At 46.6% G+C, this 12,661-nt stretch overlaps 1 protein-coding gene across 2 annotated transcripts in view; it reads left to right on the top strand.

The window, feature by feature from the left end:
- Window positions 1-12,661, top strand: part of LUZP1 (leucine zipper protein 1) — a 139,069-nt gene that overhangs the window by 23,092 nt on the left and 103,316 nt on the right. The gene's annotated exons all lie outside the window — the stretch shown is intronic.

Here is a 12,661-nt window from a genome sequence, read left to right as displayed (position 1 = left end):
CCACTGAGCAAGGGCAGGGATCGAACCCACAACCTCATGGTTCCTAGTTGGATTTGTTAACCACTGAGCCGTGACGGGAACTTCTGGACAGATTTCTTAATCTCTCTTCGCTTCACTTTCCTAAAATGTAAAACGAGAAAACATAGGTATATTGTGGTTTTTTTTGTTTTGTTTTTTCTTTGCTTTTTAGGGCTCCACCTGTGCATATGGAAGTTCCAAGGCTAGGGGCTGAATCGGAGCTGCAGCTGCCAGCCTACACCACAGCCACAGCCATAGCAATGCCAGATCCGAGCTCTGTCTGGGACCTACACCACAGCTCATGGCAACACCGTATCCTTAACCCACTGAGTAAGGCCAGGGATTGAACCTGCATCCTCATGGATACTAGTTGGGTTCTTAACCCACTGAGCCACACCAGGAACTCCAAGTTATTGTATTTTTTAATGCAGTGCTTGGTATAAGAGCTCTTATCGCTTTAGGGATATAGGAACTTACCCTTTCAAGGTAAGCAATATAAAAATAACAGCTATGGAGTTCCCTCTGTTGCTCATTGGGATTGACAGCATCTCTGCAGAGCCATTCTTTTTTTTTGTTGTTGTTGTTGTTGTTGTTATTGTTGCTATTTCTTGGGCCACTCCCGTGGCATATGGAAGTTCCCAGGCTAGGGGTTGAATCGGAGCTGTAGCCACCGGCCTACGCCAGGGCCACAGCAACGCGGGATCCGAGCCGCGTCTGCAACCTACACCACAGCTCACGGCAACGCCGGATCGTTAACCCACTGAGCAAGGGCAGGGATCGAACCCGCAACCTCATGGTTCCTAGTCGGATTCGTTAACCACTGCGCCACGACGGGAACTCCTGCAGAGCCATTCTTAACCCACAGCCCCACAGCATGAACTCCTTCCTTCCTTCCTTTCTCTTTTTTCTTTTCTTTCCTCTTTCTTTCTTGCCCTTCCTTCCTTCCCTCCTTCCATTCTTTTCCTCCTTCCTTCCATTCTTTTTTTGCTGCACCCTCAGCATGTGGAAGTTCCTAGGCCAAGGACCAAATTCATACCATACCAGTGACAACACCAGGCCCTTAACCTACTAGGCCACCAGGGAACTCTGGTTGTTCCCCAGTTTCTAAAATTTCTAAAAGCACTGCATCAGCGTCTTGCTCACCCTGCTGAGAGCCCCCCCGCCCCTGAGCCCAGAGTCATGTCTCAGCATGCTCACTGCTCTCATCTGCACCTGCATGCCCTTCCCTACTTTCCTTTAAGACTGTGCTCTTCCCCACTTCCTCTTGTCTCACTTTAGGCCATCTTCCTGATCTGGAAAAGAGCAGGAATCCAGAGACTGCACAGGGACCTATGTACACACAGTGTCTGGCCTGTAAGTGCTCAGTAAAATGCCACCTGTTAACTGTTTGAGGGCTTTGAGCCAATTGCAAAAGAAACTCAAATACCACTGCCTGGAGGCCTTCTCTGACTGTCTCAAATAAAATATGGTAAACCTTTTAAAAACAGCTTTATTGGGACATAATTCATACACCATACGTTCACCCATTTAAAGTACACAGTTCCGGGAGGGGGAGGGAGTGGGATGGACTGGGAGTTCAGGGTTAGTAGATGCAAACTATTGCATTTGGAGTGGATAAGCAAAAAGATCCTGGTGTATAGCACAGGGAACTATATCTAGTCACTTATGGTGGAGGATAATGTGAGATTTTATATATGTGTGTGTGTGTGTAATGACAATTGACAGAACATTGTAAATTATTTCAAAATTTAAAACATAAAATTTAAATAAATAAAGTGTACAATTCTGAGTTACTGTTGTGGCTCAGTGGAAATGAACCCAACTAGTAACCATGAAGATGCAGGTTCACTCCCTGGCCCAGCTCAGTGGGTTAAGGATCCAGCATTGCCATGAATTGCGGTGTAGGTTGCAGATGTGGCTCTGATCTGGCGTTGCTGTGGCTGTGGCATAAGCCAGCAGTTACAGCTCCAGTTTGACCCCTAGCCTGGAAACTTCCATATGCCACACCTGCAGCTAAATAAATAAATAAATAGTGCAATTCCATGCCTTTTAGTATTTTCGCAGAGTTGTGTAACCACCACAATGAGTTTTCATCACCCCCAAAAGAAACCCTGTGCCTTTTAGCCATCACTACCAGCCTTCTTAGCCCTAGGCAATCAGTAATCTATTTTCTGTCTCTATAGATGGTGTATTCTGGATATTTAATACAAAAGGTATCATATACTATGTGGTCTTCTGTGACTGACTTCTTTCACTTAGCATAATCCTTTCACAAGTCATCCATATCGTAGCATATATCACTATCACATTTCTTTTTATTGCCAGATGGTATTCCATTGTGGGGCTGTACTGTATTTTTTTTTTTTTTGTCTTTTTGCCATTTCTTGGGCCACTCCCACGGCATATGGAGGTTCCCAGGCTAAGGGTCTAATCAGAGCTGTAGCTGCCATCCTATGCCAGAGCCAGAGTAACGAGGAATCCGAGACGTGTCTGCGACCTACACCACAGCTCACAGCAACGCTGGATCCTTAACCCACTGAGCAAGGCCAGGGATCAAACCCGCAACCTCATGGTTCCTAGTCGGATTCGTTAACCACTGCGCCACGACGGGAACTCCTATACTGTATTTTTTTAGTTACTCATCTGTTGATGGACATGTGGGTTGTTGCCAGTTTTTGGTTACCATGAATAATGCTGCTCTGAACTTTCTTGGCAAGTTTTTGTGTGCACAATATGCATTCATTTTTCTTAAGTACATACCTAGGAGTGGAATTGTGTGTCTGGCCTCATGTTTACCCTCCAAAGCAGCTGTACCGTTTTACACTCCCATTAGCAGAGCGCGAGTGTTCCAGTTTGTTCACATCCTCACTGGTACTTGTTATGGTCTGTCGTTGATGACAGCCATTCTAGTGGGTGAGAAGTGGTATCGTGTCGTGATGGCAGACTTTTTTTTTTTAAGGGCCAGATAGTAAATATTTTCAGCGTCGAAGCTCTTATAATCTCTGTTACAGTTACTCAACTCTGCCATTGTAGCATGAAACAGCCATAGACGATATGTCAGTCAGCAAGCTGAAGGGTTCCCATTGTGGCTCAACGGCTTAAGAAGCTGACATAGGGTCCCTAAAGATGCAGGTTTGATCCCTAGCCTTGCTCGGTGGGTTAAGGATCTGGCATTGTCCCAAGCTGGGGTGTAAGTTGCAGATGCTGCTCAGATCCAGTGTGGCTGTGGCTCACTGCTCAGATCCAGTGTGGCTGTGGCTCAGGTGTAGGCCGTCAGCTGCGGCTCCAATTCAACCCCTAGCCTGGGAACTTCCACATGCCACAAGTGTGGCTGTAAAAAGATAACAAACAAACAAACAAATAAATACATAAAAGTTTTAAGAGAAGGTGACTGGTCATGGGGCTGGAACCTCACAAATCATGAGATTTGGTGTCAGGTAGACCCAGGTCAGATTCAGGGCCATTCTATTTGAGTGTAGTTAAGGCAAGGGGTGAGTGAGGAGGCTGGGTGACCTCAATGTTCCCCAGGAGTGGAGGCTAGGACCCCTTAGCCCGCACTCAGCCCAGCCCTTCGGTCCTGCTCAGATGCCACCTCTTCCATAGTCTCTACCCAGGGTCAATCAAAGGATAGGGTCAGTTTAGGAGAAAGACCAGCTGTTTTCTGGTCTTTGTTATTATTACCTGAAAGTTGCCCATTTGGATATCATGCTTGGGGAGCTGCACTAATTAGGCCACATGAAGGTCAGATTAAAAATAAACTTGTTTCCCATGACCACAGAGGAATCGTGCATTTGGGGCTTTACTCCTCCCCCCACCCCCCAACATCCTTGTCATGCTCCTAATTCTTTCATACTTAGTCACAAACACACAGCATGAGGGTGATGATGCTGGGAAAGTGTAGACAGAGCCTTGTCTAGGACAAGCCTTTGTAAATTTCCAATGTATGCAAGTGTGGCAGACTCTGCAGGATGCGTGTCTAGCACCCCATCCTGCTTCCTTTTTCACAGAACCCCCCATCAAGTCAAATGGCAACATGCCAGTTCCCCCAGAAGGTGAATTTTGATTGGCTTCAGGCAGTTGGGATAATTCCATTCCCTTTACTAGGGATTGGTCGGGGGGTGGACATGTGACTGGTTCTGGCCAATGGGGTGTAAGGGAAACCAACTGGTCAGATCTGCCAGGGACCCAAGGGAATTCCCAGGATCTGTGAATTTAGGTACAAAAAGGAAAAGTACCATGGACAAGTCGGTCATGTAAGATAAAAGGGGAAACTAACAACATTGTATGTCAACTATATTCAAATAAAAAATAAATAAAAAGATATAAGGGGAAGTTGTTAGGGGATTTGAGAAAGCTACTCCTTGTAGAAAAAGAGAGACATACAAGAAAAAAAAGTTCTTCCTGCTTGGGAGCAGTCCTGTGAGGATGGGAAGCTTGGGCAGTCATCTTGTGATGCTGCATGAAAACACTGTACCTCCAGGATGGCAGAGGAGAAAGAGCAAACCTATTTCCCTGACTGTATCACTGAGGCACCAAAGCAGTCCTGGGTTTGCCTGTCTCAGATTTTTTGCTAAGGGAGCAGTAACTTCCTTATGGTTTCGACACTGTTTGCTGGATTTTTCTGTTACTTGCTGTTGAATGCATCCAGATGGATACCAGGAGGACCCATCTCTCTCTTTGCTGCCTGGTCCTCCCATAGGTTGGATGGCAGCAAGGTTGGGCAGCACAAGGCACTCTCAGGTTGGCACAGGCTTGGCGTCCTGGGCAGAGAAGTGAAAACAGCCAGAGATGTTTCTGAGTGAACCAGCAGTGTGTTAAACAGCTTATGTCCATGGGCCACTTTGAGAGGTGACACAGGGATTTCCAATCAAGTATGAACACTCCCTGAGGTCTGTGGACTCAGGGTGATTCATCGGAAGTCACACTCACATGAATTAGTTTGAATCTAGGTCCGGCCCATCCAAAGGGCATGTTCTTTCTCTTCACAGTTCTGTCTTGGTTACATTATGAAGAATAGATACCTCCTAGAACATGCTTGGTGACAGGAAGATCAGTGCCCATGAGATGCCCAGGTCATCTTGGTCAGCTTTGACTGTTGCTCCCACTGGGCCCAAATCTGATTTCTAGTAGCTTCCACCTGCATCCCTATCCTGCCTTTCTGAAATCTGGAGACCAGGGCTGTATCTCCTCAGGTTAATCAGCCTCCTGCCTCGTCAGAACTTAACATAACCTGGGAAACAATTGGCCCATTCCACACTCGTAGTCAAAATAAAAGGGCTGGGGAGTTCCCATCGTGGAGCAGCGGAAACGAATCCAACTAGGAACCATGAGGTTGCGGGTTTGATCCCTGGCCTCACTCAGTGGGTTAAGGATCTGGCATTGCTGTGAGCTGTGGTGTAGGTTGAAGACACAGCTCAGATCTGGTGTGGCTGTGACTCTGGCGTAGGCTGGCAGCAACAGATTCTATTGGACCCCTAGCCTGGGAAACTCCATATGCCATAGGTTCGGCCCTAAAGAGACAAAGACAAAAATAAATAAATAAATAAATAAAAGTCCAAGTCTTGCACACACCTAGTGCTTTTCAGCTGGCTACTCTCTCCCTCTTCCTGACTCCTGATTCTATCTCTGTACAGTTGGGCCCAAGGGGAGGACTTTTCATTGATCCATGTTACATTTCTTCTTGTAGATTCCTACACACCGTTCTGAAGATTAAGTGGGTTTTGAATCCTGATTCTGTCAGCCTCTACATGTGCTGTCTCTCCCAGCTCTGCAGGTCCTTGTAGTAAAGTTTTCTCAAATGTTGAAGAACTATCTACTGGGGACGGGGTTGGGTCCCTTGAATGACCATCTCCAAGCTAGCACTGCTAAATGTAATAAGGATACCTCTTCTGGGAGTTCCCTTGTGGTGCAGTGGGTTAAGGATCTGGTATTGTCATCTGCTGTGGTGCAGGTCCAATCCCAGCCTGGGAATTTTCGCATGCTGTAGGCACAGCCAAAAGAAAAAAGAAGGGGGGAGTTTGCCTCTTCTGGTGAAGGAATTGGTACTCCAGAAGAATAGAACAAATAGAATGTACATTCATATAGGAGATTTATTTCAAGGAATTGACTTGGGCAATTGTAGAGGCTTGATGGATCCAAAACCAACAGGCTAAAGATTCAGATAAAGGAGTTGCACCTTGAGTCCAAAGGCAGTCTGCAATCAAAGAGCCAATGTTGCTGATGAAGTCCAAAGGCCATCTTCTGGAGAAGTCCCTCTTTCTTGGGGAGGTCAGCCATTTTGTTCTATTCAGACCTTCAACTGATTGGATGAGGCCCACCCATATTCTGGAGGGCAATCTGCTTTACTCAAAGTCCACTGGCATAGGGAGTTCCTGTCATGGCCTGGTGATAATGAACCCGACTAGTATTCATGAGATTACAGTTTCGATTCCTGGCCTTGGTCAGTGGGTTAAGGATCTGGCTTTGCTGGGAGCTGTGTAGATCACAGATGTGGCTTGGATCTTGTGTTGCTGTGGCTGTGGTGTAGGCTGGCAGCTACCGCTCTGATTCTACCCCTAGTCTGGAAACCTCCATATGCTGCAGATATAACCTAAAAAGACAAAAAAAAAAAAAAAAAAAAAAAAGTCCGCTGGTGTAGAGGTCCATCTTGGAGTTCCCACTGTGGCTCAGTGGAAATGAATCTGATTAGCATCCATGAGGACACAGGTTTGATTCCTGGCCTCGCTCGGTGGGTTAAGGATCTGACCTTGCCATGTAAGTCACAGACATGGCTTGGATCTGGCATTGCTGTGGCTGTAGTGTAGGCCAGCAGCTGTAGCTCCCATTCACCCCTTAGCTTGGGAACCTCCATATGCTGTGGGTGTGGCCCTAAAAGACAAAAATAAAAATTAAAAAATAAAATAAATGTCCATTCTATCCAAAAACACCCTCATAGGAACGTCCAGAATAATATTTGACCAAATATCTGGGCATTGTGGCCCTGACAAATTGACACGTAAAATTAACCACCCTCCTCCCCCTTGCTTCCATCACCAGGTTCCCTGACAGCACGTCACTCTGACCTTTGATCTCTCATCAGACGATGAGCCCCACAGGGACTCTCACTGATCTTTGTCCTTGTAGTACCTGGCCCATAGCCAGCGCTCAATTAATGATAAAAACAGCTAGCATTTATTGAGCTCTTACTGTGTACCCAGGTACTGCCCTAAGTATTTTATGAGTATTAACTCATTTAACCCATGTGAAGTTGATCCCTTTATTATCTTCCAAGTAAAATACTGGAAGTGCCAAGAAGTTAAATAAGTTGCCCAGTGTCAGACTGCTAGCAAGTGGTGGAGCCAGAATTCAAGCCCTACAATTGTACCCCAGAATCTACACTCTTAACCCCCATGGATGTGGCCGAGGCCAAATGGTTTGTGACAGTGAGGGAAAAACACAGGTTTAGAAATCAGACAACCCTTGCTACCCCTGCCAGCTCTTCCATTTACGTGTTTAATGTCTCTCTGTGCCTCAGTTTGCTCCTCTGTATAGCATGGATAATAATATCAGTCTTTTTGGAGGCAGTGAAGGAGAAAAATATACCTTTATTGCTTTGCCAGGCAAAGGGGGCCACAGCAGGCTAATGCCTTAAAGACTGTGTCCGAATATCAGCCTTATAGGATTGTTGAGACCTGGCCCTGTGCCCAGGATTGTAGCATTCAAAATCAGAGAGTTTTTTTTTTTTTTCTCTTTTTTGGCCACACCCATGGTATATGGAAGTTCCTGGGCCAGGGATTGAATCCAAGCTGCAGCTGCGACCTATGCCACAGCTGCTATAATGCCGAATTCTTAATCCACTGTACCGGGCCAGGGATCGAACCCACGCTGCTGCAGTGACCCAAGCCACCACAGAGATGATGCCAGATACTCAACCCACTGTACTGCAGCAGAAACTCAAAGCAAGGAGAGTATTGATTGAACCCAGGCCATGGTTCATTCATGAGGAATTTTTGTTGAGCACCTACTATGTTTCAGGTGTTTTACAAACATTTTCTTAATTAATCTTTGTATCAGCCATGGAAGGAGTCCATGTCCTTACCCCCTTTTACAGACGGGGAAGTAGAGCTCAGAGGACTTGTGAGTCACATAACCAGGTGGAGATTTGTCCCATTGTCCCCGGATACTGCAGAGCTAGTGCTCTTTTCTCTGTTCCAGTGATCACAAACTCAAGGGACTGTATGGGCCATTCATAAGTGAGTGAAGCTGACTGGGTGGGATACAGTTGGGAGATGTGGAGACTCTGGTGACCAGAGCTCCTATGCCCTAACTAAAGGTGGCAGCCACTAGTTCGCTCCAACGGACTCGTGTTATACGGAAATGTGCCTCCTCTGCTGCCTTTGAAGAGAGTAGGAATTCGGATTTCCTGTGCAATCCCTTTATTTTTAAATGTTGAAAACTAATTCAAAAAACAAACCACTGTGCAACTATGCAGACCGCAAAACAAGCCTGTGAGCTAGATCTGGCCCCTAGGCCACCATTTGGCAACCTCGGAACCTCCCCAGGCTATTGGCTAATTTCTGTACCTGTTCTGCAGTTGGATCCTCCACAGAGCTCACAGTTTATCTGGGGAGCAAAGTGCACAAGCAGATTAGAAAGCCAGACAGCCTGTCCACCACTGTCCTGTCCTGTACCCCAGCCTTAGCTCCACCCCCACAACTTCCTCAGGTGCCATCCTAGCCACCTTCCTGTCACAGGAAGGACTGACTTGCAGAGGAGAGGAAGGGACAGTGTCCTGTTTACACAGCCCCTGGCAAGGAGCAGATGCAAGCAATTCTCTGCATCTGGGAGTTTTAGGATCATGCATTTACCTGCTCTTCCAGGGCCTCTTGCATTGGTTCCCAAGGGTGGGAGCAGGGATTCCACCTGGAGAATATCGACTGGAAGGGACAACCCCAGTCAGATCACTAACATCAGAGCAGCAGTTCACCTTTTGGTTGTTTTACTTCCTTGATCCCCCAACAACTTGGTGAAATGGGACCTACTTATTCCCATTTTGCAGGCAGGGAGACTGAAGCTCAAAATGAATAAGTAATTTGTAGAGTTCCCATTGTGGTCCAGTGGAAACAATCCAACTAGGAACCATGAGGTTGCGGGTTTGATCCCTGGCCTTGCTCAGTGGGTTAAGGATCTAGCATTGCTGTGGCTGTGGTGTAGGTCGGCAGCTGTAGCTCCAATTCAACCCCTAGCCTGGGAACCTCCATATGCCTCAGGTGTGGCCCTAAAAAGAAAGAAAGAAAGAAAAAAAAGGTTAAGTAATCTGCACAGCAATTAAGTTGCAAAGCCAGGATACACTTCTAGTCAATGTGACCAAGAGCCAGTACTGCTGGCTACCAGCCTAAACCACTTCCCCAGCCACAGTCCCACTAACTGCTTGACTCCTTCCCATTCCTACCAAGTTATCTTTACAAAGAAAAAAAAAAACGTAGGGAGTTCCCTTGTGGCACAACAGGTTAAGAATCCAGCATTGTCATTGCTTGGGTCGCTGCTGTGGCATGGGTTCAGTCCCTGTCCTGGGAACTTCCACATGCTGAGGGCGCAGCCAAAAGAATGTTTTGTATCATTCCATTGTCGTAACAGTGCTGCGTTCTCTGAATTATACCCATTTCATACTTGAGAGAATCAAGGTTTAACATGGTGAAGGAATTTGCCCAAGGTTACAAAACTAGTTAGGGACAGATTGAGATTCAAATTCAAGTCTGTTCTTTAACTAGCTCAGACTGAAAACGTCTTTTAGTTTTGTTTTATGCAGAGAAATATCTGTCCCCTTGAAGTAGCAGTCCTAATTCCTATTCCTCCCAGTTTTTTCCCCCAGACACCCTTTCAGATATTTGAAGGAAGACACATGTACCCCCTTAAGTCTTTTTATTTTTTTTTATTAAACTATAGTTGATTTACAATGTTGTGCCAATTTCTGCTGTACCGTTGAGTCTTATTAATGCCAGAGTTAATATTCTGGCTCCTCCAACTGTTTCCCCATAAAATGTGATTTGTGGTCCCCCTTTCAGTTATTATTTTGTTCATTGTCCTATGGATGAGTTACACTTTCTCATGTGCCTTTCAAAGTTCTGATCCCAAATAGAACACAGGACTCCAAACAAGGGCAGAAGGACTATCACCTCCTTTATTGTACATACAGTGCTTCTATTAATGTGGCCCCAAACCCAGTAAAGCATCTACATCTAAAGCACTGCCCTATGCACTTGTGATAGAGAACGAACAAGGCAGCACTTCCCTGCTCTTCTGGAATTTACATTCTTCCCACTGAATTAAGGAAGGACATAGAGTCCCAGGTCACATAGTAAACTTTATTTTATTGTATTTTTTGCTTTTTAGGGCTGCGCTTGTGGCATATGGAAGTTTCCAGGCTAGGGGTTGAATCAGAACTACAGCTGCTGGCCTAGCCACAGCCACAGCAAGGTGGGATCCAAGCCACGTCTGCAACCTACACCACAGCTCATGGCAATGCCACATCCTTAACCCAATGATCGAGGTACCAACAAACCCATATCCTCATGGATCCTAGTTGGGTTCCTTAATCGCTGAGCCATGAAGGGAACTCCTCCAGGCCCTTTCTTACAGATGAGAAACCTAAGCCCAGAGAAGGGCAGTGACAGACGCAATATTCCACAGTGAGACAGAATCAACTTCTGCCTTTCTCAGAACCTCGGGTGCAGGTGAGCCCTGGGGTCTTAGAGGGGAATGTAGATTGAGATGAAAATGCCACCCTGGAGAATTTAGCAAAGGGAGTCCAACCTCAGGCCTTCCTCAGACCAGTGGGCAGAAATTCCAGTCTATTCTAGGTATGACCACCAGGTGGCGGAGGGGCACCAGCGAAAAGAGCAGAAATCAAAGGTGGGTGGGCACCTTCCTCATTCAGAGCAATTTTCCTTAGCCAGTGGGAATGGTGAGGTGGAAAAACAGCTTTCTCTGGGACAGCACTTGGGCAACTGTATACATTTAATACATATGCAGGAGTTCCTGCTGTGGCACGGCAAAAACGAATCCAGCTGGTATCCATGAAGATGTGTGTCCAATCCCCAGCATTTCTCAGTAGGTCGGGGATCTGGCGTTGCTATGAGCTGTAGTGTAGGCTGACAGCTGTAGCTCCAATTAGACCCCTAGCCTGGGAACTTCCAGTGCCTCGGTTGTGGCACACCTTGTTGGAAATCTAGCTCCTTTTTGCCACTTTATCATGTCACCTCCCTGACACCTAGCCTCTGACACAAAGAATGGATGTAAGATAAGATCTCATCTCCCAGGACTCTACACAGAGCCTGCGCTGCTAGTGCTCTCTTCCTGAGTGGTCCCTTTTCCAAGTGGATGGTGATCAGCTCCCCCTCTGGCAGAGACAGCTGGGTGACAGGACAGGGAGATGGTGAGATTAAGAGAATCTGACAGCCCTCACAGCCCAATTTAGGCCTGACAGCTCTTTCACTGCACATCACACAGGGAAGTGTATGTGCAAAGGCTCTGGGGCTGGGAACTTTGACTATTTGGGGCTATGGGGGCCAAGGATGCCTAAGAACAAAGAGAGGGTTGGAACAGGCTGGGCTTTGAAGTCTACACCAAATGATTGACTTTGAACACACAGTGCTGGGTACCTAGGCAGCACCCAACACATGAAAGCCGAAGGAGGAGCTTCTGATTCTCACTTCCCCTCAAGGACAATCTGTTGCTGTGGCACGGTGGTCATTTTGGCTCTGCAGTACCTCACCAGGCCAGGGTGACTCCAAAAACAAGTCAGCCTGGCCAGCACACCACACTGATTTAGGTCAAGGGAATTCCAACCAGAAGCAAAGAAATGATGCTTTGATCAGCCTGGGGCCACATTCTAGGAGGAAATTACCATTTCTGCTCTATTTTTTTTAAGCATTAAAAATGATTTTTCTGGAGTTCCCGTCGTGGCTCAGTGGTTAACGAATCTGACTAGGAACCATGAGGTTGCCGGTTCGATCCCTGGCCTTGCTCAGCGGGTTAAGGATCCGGCATTGCCGTGAGCTGTGGTGTAGGTTGCAGACGCAGCTCGGATCTCACGTTGCTGTGGCTGCGCTGTAGCCCGGTGGCTACAGCTCTGATTAGACCCCTAGCCTGGGAAACTCCATATGCCCCAGGAGCGGCCCTAAAAAAAAAAAAAAAAAAAAGTGATTTTTCTCAGACTTGTGGCTGCCAAGGGGGAGAGGGGAGGGAGTGGGATGGACTGGGAGTTTGGGGTTAATAGACACAAACTATTACCTTTAATTTATTTATTTATTTTTGTCTTTTGAGACCGCACCCTTGGATTATGGAAGTTCCCAGGCCAGGGGTCCAATTGGAGCTGCAGCTGCCTATACCACATCTACAGCAACGCCAGATCTGAACTGCATCTGTGACCTCACTCACAGCAATGCCAGATCCTCAACCCACTGAGCAGTGCCAGGGATTAAACCCTTGTCCTCATGGATGCTAGTTGTGTTTGTTACTGCTGAGCCACAACCGGAACTCCCAAACTATTAGCAGTGAAGTCCTACTATATAGCACAGGGAACTATATTCAATCTCTTGAAGAGAACATAAAGGAAGATAATATGAGAAAAATAATGTAGGAATTCCTTTCATGGCTCAGTGGA

This window comes from Sus scrofa, chromosome 6 (assembly GCF_054392235.1).
Source record: "Sus scrofa isolate SSC_HxYL_T2T_F1_AM1 chromosome 6, Sscrofa_HxYL_maternal_Yorkshire_Landrace_v2.0, whole genome shotgun sequence".
Classification (NCBI taxonomy): Eukaryota; Metazoa; Chordata; class Mammalia; order Artiodactyla; family Suidae; genus Sus; species Sus scrofa.
Note: the sequence above shows the minus strand (reverse complement) of the source record. Positions and strands in the feature narration are given on the sequence as shown.